Raw genomic sequence first — 14163 nt, forward strand, 5'->3', positions numbered from 1 at the left:
CCTCCCCTTGGGGATCAATCATGGAAGGCTTCCCAAAGGAGGTGAGGCTGCCGTGGGCGTGGAGGATGAGGCAGGGAGAGCTTTCCTGACCACCTGCAGGGGCCAGGAGGAGACTGGGGGACAGTGGCAGTCACCAGCCCCAGGGCTGGGCCTCGGCAGGGAGGGGGCAGAGGGCTCATGGTAGTGGGAATAGGGGCACTGGCAGCGTCCCTCGGCGTCAGCCAGACCTGTGGCACCTGTCCCCAGGTGACCCCAGGCTCTCGGAGCCCCAGCTTCCCCCTGAGAAAGCCCTTACAGAGTGACTGTGGGGACAAGTGAAAGAGCCCTCCCCACAGTCCCCCGCACAGGCGGGCCTCTGCCCCTTGGTTTTGGGGAGGGGCACCTGGGGCCTTCTCCTCCCTGTGCAGGACCTAAAACCACCCCCCAGAACCCAACGGGGCCAAGGCAGAGGTGGGTCCTACCCTGGAGGGCTACAAGGGGCACTACCACCCCCTGGCCCCAGGCTGGGCCCGCCTCATGCCAGGGTCTCATTCACCCCTGGACTACGCCAAGGCCCAGGGTCTGCGGGGGAGTCAGGCTAGGGGTGGGGGCGCTGGGACCTGGGGACCTGGGGACCAGGGAGGGGCCAACACTGGGAGGGGGCGGCTCTGGGCCAGGCTCTGCTGTCCGGCTGGTCCATCTCCATCCTCGTCAGCTGGGCGCCACCTAGTGGCCCTCCGGGGAAGTGGCGGTGGGACCTCGTGGGAGTCCCCAGGAGAGGGACAGGGAGGGGAGGTGGACTCTGCGGAGCTGTGGATCCTGACAGCGTGGGGTCTGACTTCCGGGAGGAAGAGGCTGAAGGAGGAGGCTGGAGGGAGGGAGGCGGGGTTGGCCCAGCCTTGGCCCTGGCCCTGACCTTGACCTAGTGCCCCTAGCTGGCTCTCCCCAGCCCCCATCTCCCTGGACAGAAGCCTAGGCCAAGTCCAACCACCAGGGCGGAGGAGGAGGCAGGAGAGCAGAGGATGTCCAGGTGGGAGGGGGGGACGACCTAGCAGGGGAGGTGGAGGGCAGGGGTCGGGTAGGGAGGAGGGGACCCTGGCCACAGGTCACAGGCCCAAGGCCAGCTGCAGGAAGGGACCTGAGGGTCCTGGAAATTGGGGAAGTCAGGAAGCAGGGGCTGGAGGGGCTGTGCCACCCTGTCAGGACACCTCCCCCACCAATTAGAGCTACTGGGCCATGGTCCCCTCAATCCGGCTGGTGCACGGCCCACAAGGACTGCCACATGTCAGCCAAATAAAGTGACAGGTCTTCACTGGCCCCAGGGTGGGGGCCACAGCCTGAGGGGTGCTGTGGGTGGGTGTCCCTGTTCCCAGCCTGCAGGGAGGTCACTGTGGCTCTGCCATGCATTCCGTGCTGGCCTGGGGAGCCCTTTCCTCCCCAGAAGTTGACCCTGAGGAGCCCCAGGAAGGAGTTGGCCCTGTGCGAGGACCTTGAGGACCTCAGGAGGAGCAAAGGCCTCCACACAGCCCGGGGACCCGGGCAGTTCTCTGGCCTGTAGGCTGTGGCCACAGCTGGAGTCTCTGCCCAGGGGCAGCTGGGCCCCATGGCCACAGCGGAGGGACATGGGCTGGAGAGCGGCTCTGAACCCCGCTCAGCCTCAACACAGGGCTCCCTGGCCAATGCCAAGGGCCTGGTCAGGCCCAAGGTTGACTGACCACCTGGAAATTGGCCATTGTTCCCAGCCTTGGACATCACGAGTGGACAGTTGCTCAGTGTGGGGACCTCGGGCCGCAGTCGAGGCCACGCACCTCTGAGCTGGGCAGCCTGTGGGCAGCCCACAGGGGTGTCCTCTGAGCTCACCCTGGAAGGAATCTCTGTCCTCCGTCCCTCTTTTTTCTTCTGTGGCGCTGGGGATGGAACCCAGGGCCTCGCCTGTGCTGGGCCAGCGCTCCACTGCCAGCCGCGCCCCAGCCCTGTCCCTTCTGGGCAGCAATTCTCGGGTTTCCCCAGGAGGCGAGAAGCCCTCCTGTCTCTGCTGCCAGCCGCTCTGTCCTGGGGCTCCCTCCCCTCCCTGCACCCCCAGTGCTGAGCCAGAGGGGCTGCCTTGAGGCCACACAGAGCCTGGACAGTGGAGGGCTGCCCTCTTCCCTCTTCCTGTCCTGCAAGACGGGTGAGCAGGAAGCTGCTGCTGCTGTAGGCTCTCTCTGGGTCCAGTATGGCTGCCCCAGCTCCTGCTGTTGTGTCTACAATCCACTCAAGGGGGAAAGAGCAAAGGAACAGCTTATGCACACCTTTCCTTATTCTTTTTCCAGCCTTTAAAAATGCTGGTAAAGTACACATACTGTAAAGTTACCATCTTAGCCATGTTAAGTACGTCATCGTTCAATGGCATTAAGAACTTTTGTGTATAACCAGGTGATGAAGAAATGGGGACTCAGAGAGGTGAAGTGTCTTGCCCAAGGTCACACAGCATACATGTGAATGACAATACGGGGTCTCACTCTAGGACCTGACTTGGGGGCCTCTGTCTGAGCTGCATGGGCTGCTTTCATGAGAAGCGGTGGCCATGGAGGAGAACTGGGGGAGGGTGCCAGTGTTCTGTTCACCCTAAGGAGGCAGCGGGGTCCACCTGGGGCCTCCACCCACGGCCAGGAATCCCTCTGGCAGCCCACCAGAGCTCGCCCAGCCTGCCAAGCCCCCTTCCCAGAGCTGAAGGATGGGGGGGTGGGGGGCGTTACCTCCATTAACGGACACCCCCCCACAGGTGTGCAGAGGTCAAGGTGGGCGAGGGATCTGCAGCGGGGCAAGTGTGAGGTGGCCAGGTCCCCCGTGCATCCAGGGCCCTGGCCTCCCCTGGGAGGGAGTCTGGGGCCCGCAGGGTGAGGCGGGGGCGGCTGGGCACGGGAGGGCCGTCTGGATGGCTGGGTTGTCACTGGCGGCCTGGAGCGTGAGTCACCCCCCAATTAACTCAAGTTTCCTTTGGGGAAAAATGGAATCAGTTGCTGCTTTCTGCTCCCTTCTAGCAAATTGGCTTCTCCAGTGGTTTCTGATTTTTTTTTTTTTTTAATGGGGGAGGTGGTGGCTCTGATGGGAGGAGGTTGGTGGAGGACCCATCTGGATGGGCAGCTGCAGGGGACCCTGAGGGTGGCCTGGGGACGGGCTCGAGAGAAGGGGGCCTACATGGCCTGGGGTTCCGCTGGGACCTGGGGGTGGAAACACCCGTTGGAGGGAGCAATTCACTGTCCCCAAAGCATGGGGCTCCTCAACACCGCTGTGCCCACCCACCAGGAGGGCAGGTGAGGGGCCTCTGGGCCCCGTGTGACCTTTTCCCTTCCCTCCGGGACACACCAGCCTGGCTGCGTCCCCCCAGCCGAGGTGTTCCCATGGCTCCCTTGTCCCCCTTCCGTGGGTCCCTGACTGGGGACTGTACCCTGCTTCACCTTCTGAGCACAGAAGCCCAGAGTCCACCTGCCTGGGCCAGGGCCTTCAGACCTCCTGGGACGCAGACCCTGGTCTCGCCGGTCTCCTTGGGCCAGGCCTGCCTGGGGCCTTCAGGCACACTGTCCCCTGCCATTGTCCTGCAGCTCCAAGAAGACGTCCCCAGTCCGCGGACCTCACAGGTCCCCAGGACCTCTGTGCCATGACTGTGTGGCAGGTCTGTGTCCTGCGAGGATGGGGGACACTAGAGTGCAGCGGCCACCCGCCTGGTGTCACTTGCCTGATTAGAGCACCCTTGGGATGGGGACAGGGAGGGGTTCAGGCTGTGTTCCCTCTGAACGAGGTGCCACCAGGAAGACTCTGCCAAGCCCCATCCTTCTCAGCCTGTCCCCAGGTACCACGCAGCCCCCAAGCAGCTGGGCGGAGCTTGGGGCCTGGAGTCTCCTCCCTGAGTCCTCCCCTCCCCTCCCTTCCCCCTCCCTCCCCTCCCCCTCCCCTCACTTCCCCCCTCCCCTCCCCCTCCCCCTGCCCTCCCCCTCTCTCCCCTCCCCTCCCTCCCCTCCCCCTCCCCCTGCCCTCCCCTCCCCCTGCCCTCCCCCTCTCTTCCCCTCCCCTCCCTCCCCTCCCCCTCCCCCTGCCCTCCCCTCCCTCCCCTCCCCCTGCCCTCCCCTCCCTCCCCTCCCCCTCCCCTCCCTCCCTTCCCCTCCCCTCCCCCTGCCCTCCCCCTCCCCCTCCCCTCCCTTCCCCCTCCCCTCCCCCTCCCCCTGCCCTCCCCTCCCCCTGCCCTCCCCCTCTCTTCCCCTCCCCTCCCTCCCCTCCCCCTCCCCCTGCCCTCCCCTCCCTCCCCTCCCCTCCCTCCCTTCCCTCCCCTCCCCCTGCCCTCCCCCTCCCCTCCCCTCCCTCCCCTTCCCCTCCCCTCCCCCTGCCCTCCCCCTCCCCCTCCCCCTCCCCTCCCTTCCCCTCCCCTGCCCTCCCCCTGCCCTCCCCCTCCCCTCCCCCTCCCCTCCCTTCCCCCTCCCCTCCCCCTCCCCCTGCCCTCCCCTCCCCCTGCCCTCCCCCTCTCTTCCCCTCCCCTCCCTCCCCTCCCCCTTCCCCTGCCCTCCCCTCCCTCCCCTCCCCCTCCCCTCCCCTCCCTTCCCCTCCCCTCCCCCTGCCCTCCCCCTCCCCCTGCCCTCCCCTCCCTCCCCTCCCCTCTCCCCTGCCCTCCCCTCCCCTCCCTCCCTTTCCCTCCCCTCCCCTCCCCTCCCCCTGCCCTCCCCTCCCTTCCCCTCCCCTCCCCCCTGCCCTCCCCCTCCCCCTGCCCTCCCCTCCCTCCCCTCCCCCTGCCCTCCCTTCCCTTCCCCTCTCTTCCCCTCCCCTCTCCCCTGCCCTCCCCTCCCTCCCTCCCCTCCCTCCCCTTCTCCCCTCCTCCCCTCCCCTCCCCCCGCCCTCCCCTCCCTTCCCCTCCCTCCCCTCCCCCTCCCCCTGCCCTCCCTTCCCTTCCCCTCTCTTCCCTTCCCCTCTCCCCTGCCCTCCCCTCCCCTCCCTCCCCATCCCCTCCCTCCCCTTCCCCTCTCCTCCCCTCCCCTCCCCCCTGCCCTCCCCTCCTTTCCCCTCTCCTCCCCTCCCCTCCCTTCCCTCCCCCCCTTCACCCCTCCCCCTCCCCTCCCCTCCCCCTCCCCCTCCTCTGCCCTAGGTGCTGCCCATGGAGCCCAGGTCCTCATGCTAGCCAAGAGCTCCACAGCCAGCCCCGTCCCCAGTCCTTCCCAGGTCCTCTGTCTGCCCACAGGGCTTCCCTTCAGGTGGTGACTCACGGGTCTCTGCACCATGATGGGGCTGTCCCCTCCACAGGCTCTCTCCAGCCTGGACCCTGGATTCCCCCTCCTTAGATGGGAATGACCACAGGGGACAGGAGCCACCGCGGGCCGGGGAGTGTCAGTGACTTTCCTTTCCTTCTTTGGGCTTTCTGTGTCTTTTTCTGCGGGAAGCACATCATGGAGAGGTCAAACATGGACACAGGCCAGCCACGGCTCCAGGCAGGGGTGACAGGGACCCTCTCTGGCACACTCGGTGCCCCCGGGACCCTGACATGGGCGAGGCAGGATTTCTCCCAGGAGGCTCATGGCTTCCAACCGTCACGTCCTGAGCAGGACGGAGCAGCCCCAGACACCACCTGCATTTGGGAGTGACACGTTGGTGGCTGTCTGGGCGCAGGGCCCCAGGTCATGGCCTCACCATGTTCTCCAGTCACGCCAGGCACTTCCACGGCGAAACACGGCTCCATTATCAGCACTTCCCTTGGACATCGCCTTCGTACCACAGGTGACAGGCGTGGCCATGTGAGGCCGGGATCTCACTGTGCTGCCCAGGCTGGCCTTGAACCCCTGGCCTCAAGCGATCCTCCTGCCTCAGCCTCCCGAAAGGCCAGGACTGTGGGCCCTCGATCTGCTCCTGGCTGCGTATTGAGTTTAAAACCCAGCACATGGACAGGCCTTGGATCCCGGAGCTTTATTCCCGGAGGGAAAGTCAAGGTCCCAGAATACCTGTAGGCTGGCCACCCTGGGCCTGACACAGTGAGGACCAGGAGTCCCTTCGTGTCACAGAGGGGAGCATCAATCCCGAAGGCACAATGACCTGACGCAGGAGCAGGACGGGGGCTCTGTGCTCCCCTGGGGCCTCCTCTCCCAGGACAAGCCCCCCCCCCCCGCCTTGCTAGGACACTGGGTGACTTTTATTATTATTATTTTTAACTGTCCAGCGGGACCTTTTGCTGGTAATTTAATGACAACTTCCCAGGAAGCCAGCGAGGCCCTGGGTTGTGTGACCCTGGAGGTCTGCGGCCTGGGCAGCGGAGGACAGGCCTCTCCCAGGGGTCCTGTCCTGTCCCTTACAGGCCAGGCCAGAGTCAGGGGCTGGGGCCAGATGACCTCCTGTGACCTGCGTGGCCCGGCCCTCCCTGCTCCCTTCCTCCTGGGTCTCCCGAGCCCCAGCGGGCGGATGGGCGAGCCGGGCTCTTCATTTGATGACTACCTTTCAACTCAAGTTATGGTTTTATAAATAATATATACGGCGAGTCGGCGCTGGGGAAGGACGCTCATTCCTCTCTGAAATATTTATGGACCGAGTGGCTGCTTCCTTTTGCATCGGAGTCATTTTTTAGCACAGCGTGGCGGAGAGTGGGACAGCCTGGGGCACCTGGGGAGGCGGCCTGCAGAGAGCACCCGGCTCATCCATCCTGCAGCCCAGGGGAGACTGGGACCGCCCCAGGCCCAGACCCCTAAATTATCTCTGGGAAGGCCCTGCCCGAGTGACAAGAATCAGCGCCACGGCCCTGGCTGTCCCAGGCTGTGTTTTGAATGATAACAGGAGGACCCTGTGCCAGACGGGACCTGCCCCCCTGGGCTCTCCCGAAAGGTGGATGTTGGAATCCTCCTTTTCCAGATGGGGACACTGAGGTTCAGAGAGGTTAAGGAATTTCTCCAGGTCACACCGTAACCCAGCCACGATGCCTGGATTTTTTTTTTTATATATTAATATTTTAAAAAGTTTGTTCTAAGGCCTGGATTTTCACAGGAAGGCCTGGCTGAGTGCTGTCTCTCTCTTTCCTGCCATGTCACGCTACGGGTCAGCGGGGCCCAGCCCTGGACGGCAGTGGGGGACCCAGGGATGGATTCCGGGTCAGCAGCTTTGACGGTGGCATCGGCTTGATTGCCAGGATTTGCATTTCCGAGGACTTGAGTCATGGAATCAAAAGCCACAAGGAACCAGGGGCAGCCAGGGAAGGAGAAGCCGAGCCCGATCTGTGTGCTGCACCTCAAGGAGCATTCTACTGTGAAATCAATCAACTAACTAATAAAAACACCCACAAGGAGCGGCTGGACCTGGCCCCTGGTGCTACCTGCTGTGGGTGAGTCTGCATTGGTTGGAATTGGAGGTGCTGGGAGGCGTTGCTACGAGAGGGGACGAGGTCCTGGAGAGGGATTGATGCCTTTCTCCTGGGACCTGGTTAATTCTCCCTGCTGTGAGTGTGTTCTCACAAGAACTGTTGTTACAAAGAGGCCTCCTCTGGCCTGGGTCTCTTCTGCATGCCCTGCTTGTCCCTCAGCATTTCCCCGTGTTACACACAAGACCCTCCCCAGAAGCTGAGAGGATGGACTTCCCGGCCTCCAGAACCGTGAGCCAGAACAAATCTTTATTCTTTCCAAGCGATCCAGTCTCAGGTATGTTGTTATAGCATCAGAAAACAGACTAAGACACTAGGGCAACGGAGGCATCCCTGGATGAGCCCAAGCGGGTTCAGAGGGAAACTAAACTGAGGAATGGCAGTGCTAGAAGCCCCCGTAGGATTATCTCGCCAGACCTCCAGGGCCACAGGTGTGAGATCAAGACTGCAGAGGGGTAAGGACTTGCTCAGGGGGGTGGAGGCCGACCGAGCGTGGTCATCTGGCTGACCTCCTCTCCCTTTCCATAGTCCTCCTTCCTTTTGGGAGACCATTGAACCTCGAGGGAGGAAGATGTCGCTCAGAGTCACGGGGAGGATGGACGTGGAGCTCTGGCCGTCCTTGGCAATCACGGGGTTAGCTGTGCCAGAGGAACAAGGCACAAGTCTTTCTGAACTAGCTGGGCCGTGGTCAGCACCATGCAGATATCTAAGCAATGACCTGGGTGGACGTGTGAGGACAGGAGAAGCTGCCCCCTGCAGGGCTATGTCCTGCAGGAAAGAGGACTTGTGTTCCTGAGAGCTGGGGACTCTGGGTAGCCCAAGGGCAGGGCTGAGTCATCACTGTGACAGAAGATTATTGTGAAATCCACGAGTGGCAGGTCCTGAAGGAGCCCCGTTCAGTCCTGAGCCAGAGGGATGGTCGTGGTCCTGGCCCGGCTGCCTCTGGCCTGTGCCCTCATCCTGCCACTGACATAGAGGCCCCCCATGGTGGCAGATGTTTTGAGCAGAGTTTGAGCCTGCATTGTTCCTTTGTGCGTCCCCCTCTGGAAAGAACCAACCCGGGTCATCCTTAGCCTTAGAGGGTGCAGTGTGACTGATCTCAGTGCCCATGCTCACCCGCCCCCACACCCCAGCTGGGTGCATTCCTGCAGTGCACAGACCGCACAACTGTACGTGGCTGCTACAAGTGGAGGCTTGCCCCTGCGGCATTAAAGCAGCCTAATCATTTCTGCCTTCCTGAAGCTAGACATTCATGGGCTCAGAGTCTGCCTCACAAAAGAATTTTGATATCTCTTCAGGCAAACAGTTGGAGGATTCTTGGACTTTGGGTGTCTTTTCGTGAGACAAGCTAGTGACATTGGACTCTGAGAATGAAGGGCTTGGATTTCACTCACATGCATAAGACCTCCAGTCTGTAGCAAATTCACTGAGGCCTGGGAGGAGGAGTCAAGAGAGCTCAGTGGACCCCAAGCACTAGCACTTCCAGAGGCCGGGAGCCAGTTGACTTTGGCTGGCCAGGTGGGGGCCCCCCAGCCGGCAGGCAGCCCCTGGGCTGATCTGGGGAGCTGCCAGGTCTGGGGTGGGTCACTCACATCAGCTCAGGGTTTGGCCTAGGAGGTCTGGTTGCTCCAGGGTGGACTGAGTCCTGGCTCATGGCTGAGGCTAGCCCACCTCCCAGGAGGGGTCCCCTGGGGACCCTCGCTGCCTGGCCAGCCTGCTGCAGACCAGGGCTGGGCTTGGGGTGGCCAGGAGAAACTGCCCGAGGCTCCCTTCTGGCTTTTGAGACCTTTCTCAATGATTTTGAACAAAACCGTAAAGAGGCCAAAGATTAATTGCTGCTTTTGTGTTTGGGACCACGGAACCGTCGGTTCGGGCTGGGGCTGGGCCCAGTGGTACCAGGTGTGCCTGGTGGGTGAGGCCCTGGGTTCCAGCCCCATCCCTGCAAAAGTAAAAATAAGTGTTGGTGGGATTAAAACGCTACGGGCCATCTGCATTATCTGTGGACCTGATGTCCCCCCTGCCCCTGCACACACAGGAGCCGAGGGGGACCGATGTCCTGTCCATGCCGGGGAGAGCTTGGGGACTGTCCTTGAGCCCTCAGATGGCTTGTGGGGGGAACCACTTAGCACAGGCCACTAAAGGTCACTGGTGGCTGGCACAGGGCTCTCGGCTAGGCCTGTACCTCGACACTTTCTGGGTGCCTGGCAGAGAGAGGCCAGCCGACTGGGTGCCCAGAGTGGCCCTTCTGTGCGAGCCCCTGGGAACCGCAGCCAGGGTGACCGTGCCAGGCAGACAGGCCCCTCGCAGGGCTGGGGGACCTGGTAAGTCGAGGTGCTGGGCCTGCGGGAGGCTGCTGGGTGGCCTTGGGCACCTCTGGGTGGTGAATCCTTCATCTGGGCTCTCGGGGTGCCTCCAACACAGCCCGTCTTCAGGAGGAGCCTGTGGGCTGGTGACCAGGGTACAGCTCAGCAGGTTCCTGCTGAGGGAAGGCCACCCAGGGTGGTAAGCTGGACCCAGGGCGGGGTGCTGACTGGGGGCTCTGGCAGGAGCCCAGGCTCAGGGGCGCTCTGCCCACTAGCAGATGCCTCCCGGGGTGGCTGCCTGGGGCCCAGCCAGGACAACAGCCAGAGAAGCCAGGAGGGCCCAGGTCCACTGTGTCCAGTCCCACCCTGGAGGCCGGGGGGGGGCTCTCAGGCCTGCCCCTCACAGCCAGCCCTGCACCTGGGGTCAAAAACCATCTTCCTTCGGGGCGCGGTGTAGCACACCTGTGATCCCAGAGGCTCGGGAGGCTGAGGCACGAGGATGGCGAGTTCAAAGCCAGCCTCAGAAATGGCAAGGCCCTAAGCCACTTAGTGAGACCCTGACTCTAAATAAAATACAAAATAGGGCTGGGGGTGTGCTCAGTGGTTCAGTGCCCGAGTTCAATCCCTGGTAAATCCCCCTCCAAAAAGCCGTCCTCCCATCGGGGCTCGCTTGGTGCCAGGACTCAGCTTCATCTCTAACCCCTGCTCATACCCCACACACTTCCCTGCCTTGGCACTTATGCCATGTGACCTACCACGTGGTGGCAGGTGCCAGGGGCTGCAAATTCGACCATGGTCCCATGAGACGGCGGCAGGGCACTCCATGATGACGCTCCATGATGCGGTGACAAGACCCCTGGTGACATCTTTCTCAGGGTGTCCTGTTGTGCAGCGATGGCCTTTAACTTGCATTCATTGGGCCTTGTCCCCAGCACGGAGGCTCCAAGAGGGCAGGGACTTTGTCCATCTTGGTCACCAAGGCATCTGTAGCACTTGGTGACAGGCGCTGCTTGGTACATATCTGCTGGGCACGTGGACGTCAGCAGGCCTTTGCGATCACGATCCGGGGTTCGGGCGTGAGAGGGCTGTTCGGTTTCCTGACAGAGCCACGGGTGGCAAAGGAATCTTCTAGAAGCCAACAGAGGGTCAGAGACTGCTGTGAGCTGAGGATCAGGTGAGGAGCAGGTGTGGCCTGAGCTCGGCTGTGGACCCTCCTGCTGTGCAACCCAGGGACGTGTGTGGCATGTCCATTCGGGCCCTTTGCAGAACAGGGCTGCCACCGCTGACCTTGACCCAGGCCCGAAGCTGCTCCCTGCAGGGCCGAGTGAGGGTCTCTGCCACTTGTTCAGAGCGTCTTTGCTTCCAGAGCTGATGGGCAGGGAGCTGGGGGTGCCAGCCAGCTGGGCCACACCAGGGGGTAGGATGGGGGCAGGGGCTGAGCTGGGCAGCTACAAGACCTCAGCCGACCCTGGGAACCCCAGGACTGGGCCTGGCCTCTGCTCCTCCAGCAAAGGACAATGACTGGCCACCTTCCCAGCAGCTGGGAGGACGACCCTTCAGAACTTAAGGGGACTTTGGGCCAAGGGGCCTGGGGTCCGCTCTGGCACCTTCGACCGCCATGACCTTCCAATCTTTCCTCTTGACTCACTTGTGGGCATCCAGGGCCCCCGGGCCTCCCCTGGCCTGGCTGGCTGTGTTGGTCAGTTTTCCTCCACTGTGACAAGATATGCCTGAGGCAGTCAGCTGACAGAGGAAAGACTTGCCTTCCCTCAGGTCTCAGTCCATGGTCATGTGACTTGTTTGGGGGCCGTGGGGAGGCCGACTGTTGTGGGGAGCACAGGGTGGAAGAGGCTGCACATCTCACAGGGACAGGAAGCAGAGAGCGCCAGGGAGCAGCCTGTGGGGACACACCCCCTGTGAGGACACGCCCCGGCGAGGACACACCCCCTGTAAGGACACGCCCCTGTGAGGACACGCCCCCAATGCCTAACTTCCTCCCTGAGGCCCCGCCTCTTACGGGCTCCGTGGCCTCCAAGTAGCGCTAATCTGGGGATCAGGCCTTTAGCTCGTGGCCTCTGGAGGATGTCCCAGACCCAAAAGGGAGAGAAGCAGAGGCTGGTCCCAGTGAGAGCCCCCGGCTGGGAAGGAAGAGAAGGACATGAGGCTGGGAACAGGGAGGTGAAAAATGTGGGAAGGTCAAGAAAACCGTTATTTATATAATGAAAAGGCACTAATTATGATAATAAGAAAATCCAACTAAGAAAATGAAATGGTCAGCGGGCAGGAAGGACAGTGGTCTGCACTCCATGCCTCTTAGCTCTGCTGCCAGCTGCTTTGTGGCCTTGGGAAATTTACCTCCCTCTCTGATCCTCGACTTCTTCACCTGAACAATAGGGGCTCAGGGTTGTGGGGAGCATCAGGGGAGATGTGGATGCCCAAGGTGGCAGGAGGCCTCTGTGGGTCTCCGGGGCTTTCATGGATCCACGGTGCTCAGGGACCAGCATCTCCCAGGCCGTGTGGCCAGGGGTTGTACTGAGGAGTCTGCCTCCTTCCTTGGCCTCCCACTCTGGGGCATGGCCAGAGAGTGCTGGGGTGGCCCCAGGTTGGGGGACCCTGGTCCTCATCACTGCACTCTTGCAGCTCCTGGGGACTGAAGGTGAGCAGGTGGATGTGCCACCCAGAGCTGTGCCAAGGCAGAGCAGGGAAACCCAACCCCGGTCCCCGCGAGGCCAGCCCATCCGCCTCGGGTGAGACAAAAACAGCAATTAGAGCCGTGTTATTAGAGGCTGCAGGGTCTTAATTAACAACGGGACTGCCCCGGTGGTGCCCGGCGAGTGGAGGGATGATGATGGATCACGGGAGGGCGTAGGGGGCACGGGGTGGGGGTGGGCGCGTGTGCTGGGGAGACCCTCCCCCAGGTGCTGGCAGGGCCTGGGGCTGCTGAGGCATGAGTTTGGAGGGGGTGCCCATGGGCAGGGCCTGGGGGGACCCCTGCCACAACCCCAGTAGGAAGGAGGCCCTACAGTTTGACCTGGACTGTCCCCCGGAGGCTCATGTTGAAGGCTTGGTCCCTGGTGCAGAAAGGTCCAGAGGGGGACTTTAGGAAGGGACGAGACCACCGACCTCCTCAGGGGACTCAGCCGAGGAGGGACCCAGTGGGTGGGCTGGGAACTCGACCTTGTTGAAGGGAGCAGGCCCTGGGGGTGGGGTCCCTTGGGGACCATATCTTGTCCTCCTCTGTCCTTCTGCTTCCCGGCTGCCCCAGGTGGACAGCCCTTCCCTGCCTCGCCCTCCCGCCTCGATGGTTCTGCCTTACCTTGGGCCCAGAGCCGTGGGGCTGGCCGCCGTGGACTGAAGCCCTTAATGGAATCTGTGAGTCAGGATGAATCTTTGCTCCTCTAAGTTGATTTTCTGGGGTGTTTTGTCACAGTGACAGAAGGTGACAGACACAGAGGCTGTGACCCCCCCTGGGGTCCTTAGTCTGTGGTCTGGGGGTTGGACAGCAGATGTCTGGGCGTTTCCCAGAGGTGAGTCCTGTGTCCCGGAGACTCTGACCCTGTTCCAGTTGCCAGACGTGTGAATCTGAGGCCATTGGCTCTCAAACCTCTGCCCAACTTCAAAGGGCATCTCTCCAGGGAGAGGAGCAGCTCAACATGAGCGCCATCAGGGCCAAGCCGGTCCCCGGCCCCGTCTCCTGAGCCTCTGAGGTTGGACAGTTTTGTCTAGGCTTCTGTCACCTCCTCCTTCTTCTCCAGGCAGTGCCCAGGGGTCAGGGGGCCTGAGGCCCTCGGGAGTGGAGCAGGCAGGACAGGTGCTGGACTCCTGAAGCCTAAGAAGGTGTTGGTGGACGAAGGACAGACGGAAGCAGAGCTTCTAGGCTTCACGTGCCCCTGGGTCCTTGGCTGTGGGAGGGGTGTTGGGCGGGACTTGGAGGGTCCCCTCGACAGGCAGTGTCAACACCTCTCCCAGCCTTCACCCTATGGAATGTTCTGGATCTCCACTTGCTCCTCAAAGGAGCTCCAGAGTCAGATAGTTCAACCTCATACAAAGTCTCCAAGGAGGACAGGAGAGGGGACCATTCAACTGATTTTATAAATAGAGTCTTTGGGCTTTAATTCCAAAGCCCCAAACAGAACACGGCAGACTGTACGAACATTGATATAAAAGTTCTAGGTGAATTATCAATAAGTTGAACTTAAGTATGCAAACATATCCCTGCACCCTGGCCAGTTTGGTTATTGGGTGAATATTACATACACTGAAAATGGATTAAAAGATTAGAGAAAACACATCTCACTAGGTAGAGAAGAAGTTGGTAAAATTTAACAAGATTCACAGTAAACGAGGAATACAAGAAAACTGTCTCCACTTGCTAGACCGCATCTATGAAAAAAATCTTCTTTTCCTTGGGTTACTAGGGATTGAACCTAGGGACGCTTTACCACGTAGCTACACTCCCAGCCCTTTTTATTTTTTATTTTGAGACAGGATCTCACTAAGTTGCTGAGGCCATCCTCCTGC

The sequence above is a fragment of the Urocitellus parryii genome, chromosome 9, assembly GCF_045843805.1.
Source record: "Urocitellus parryii isolate mUroPar1 chromosome 9, mUroPar1.hap1, whole genome shotgun sequence".
Classification (NCBI taxonomy): domain Eukaryota; kingdom Metazoa; phylum Chordata; class Mammalia; order Rodentia; family Sciuridae; genus Urocitellus; species Urocitellus parryii.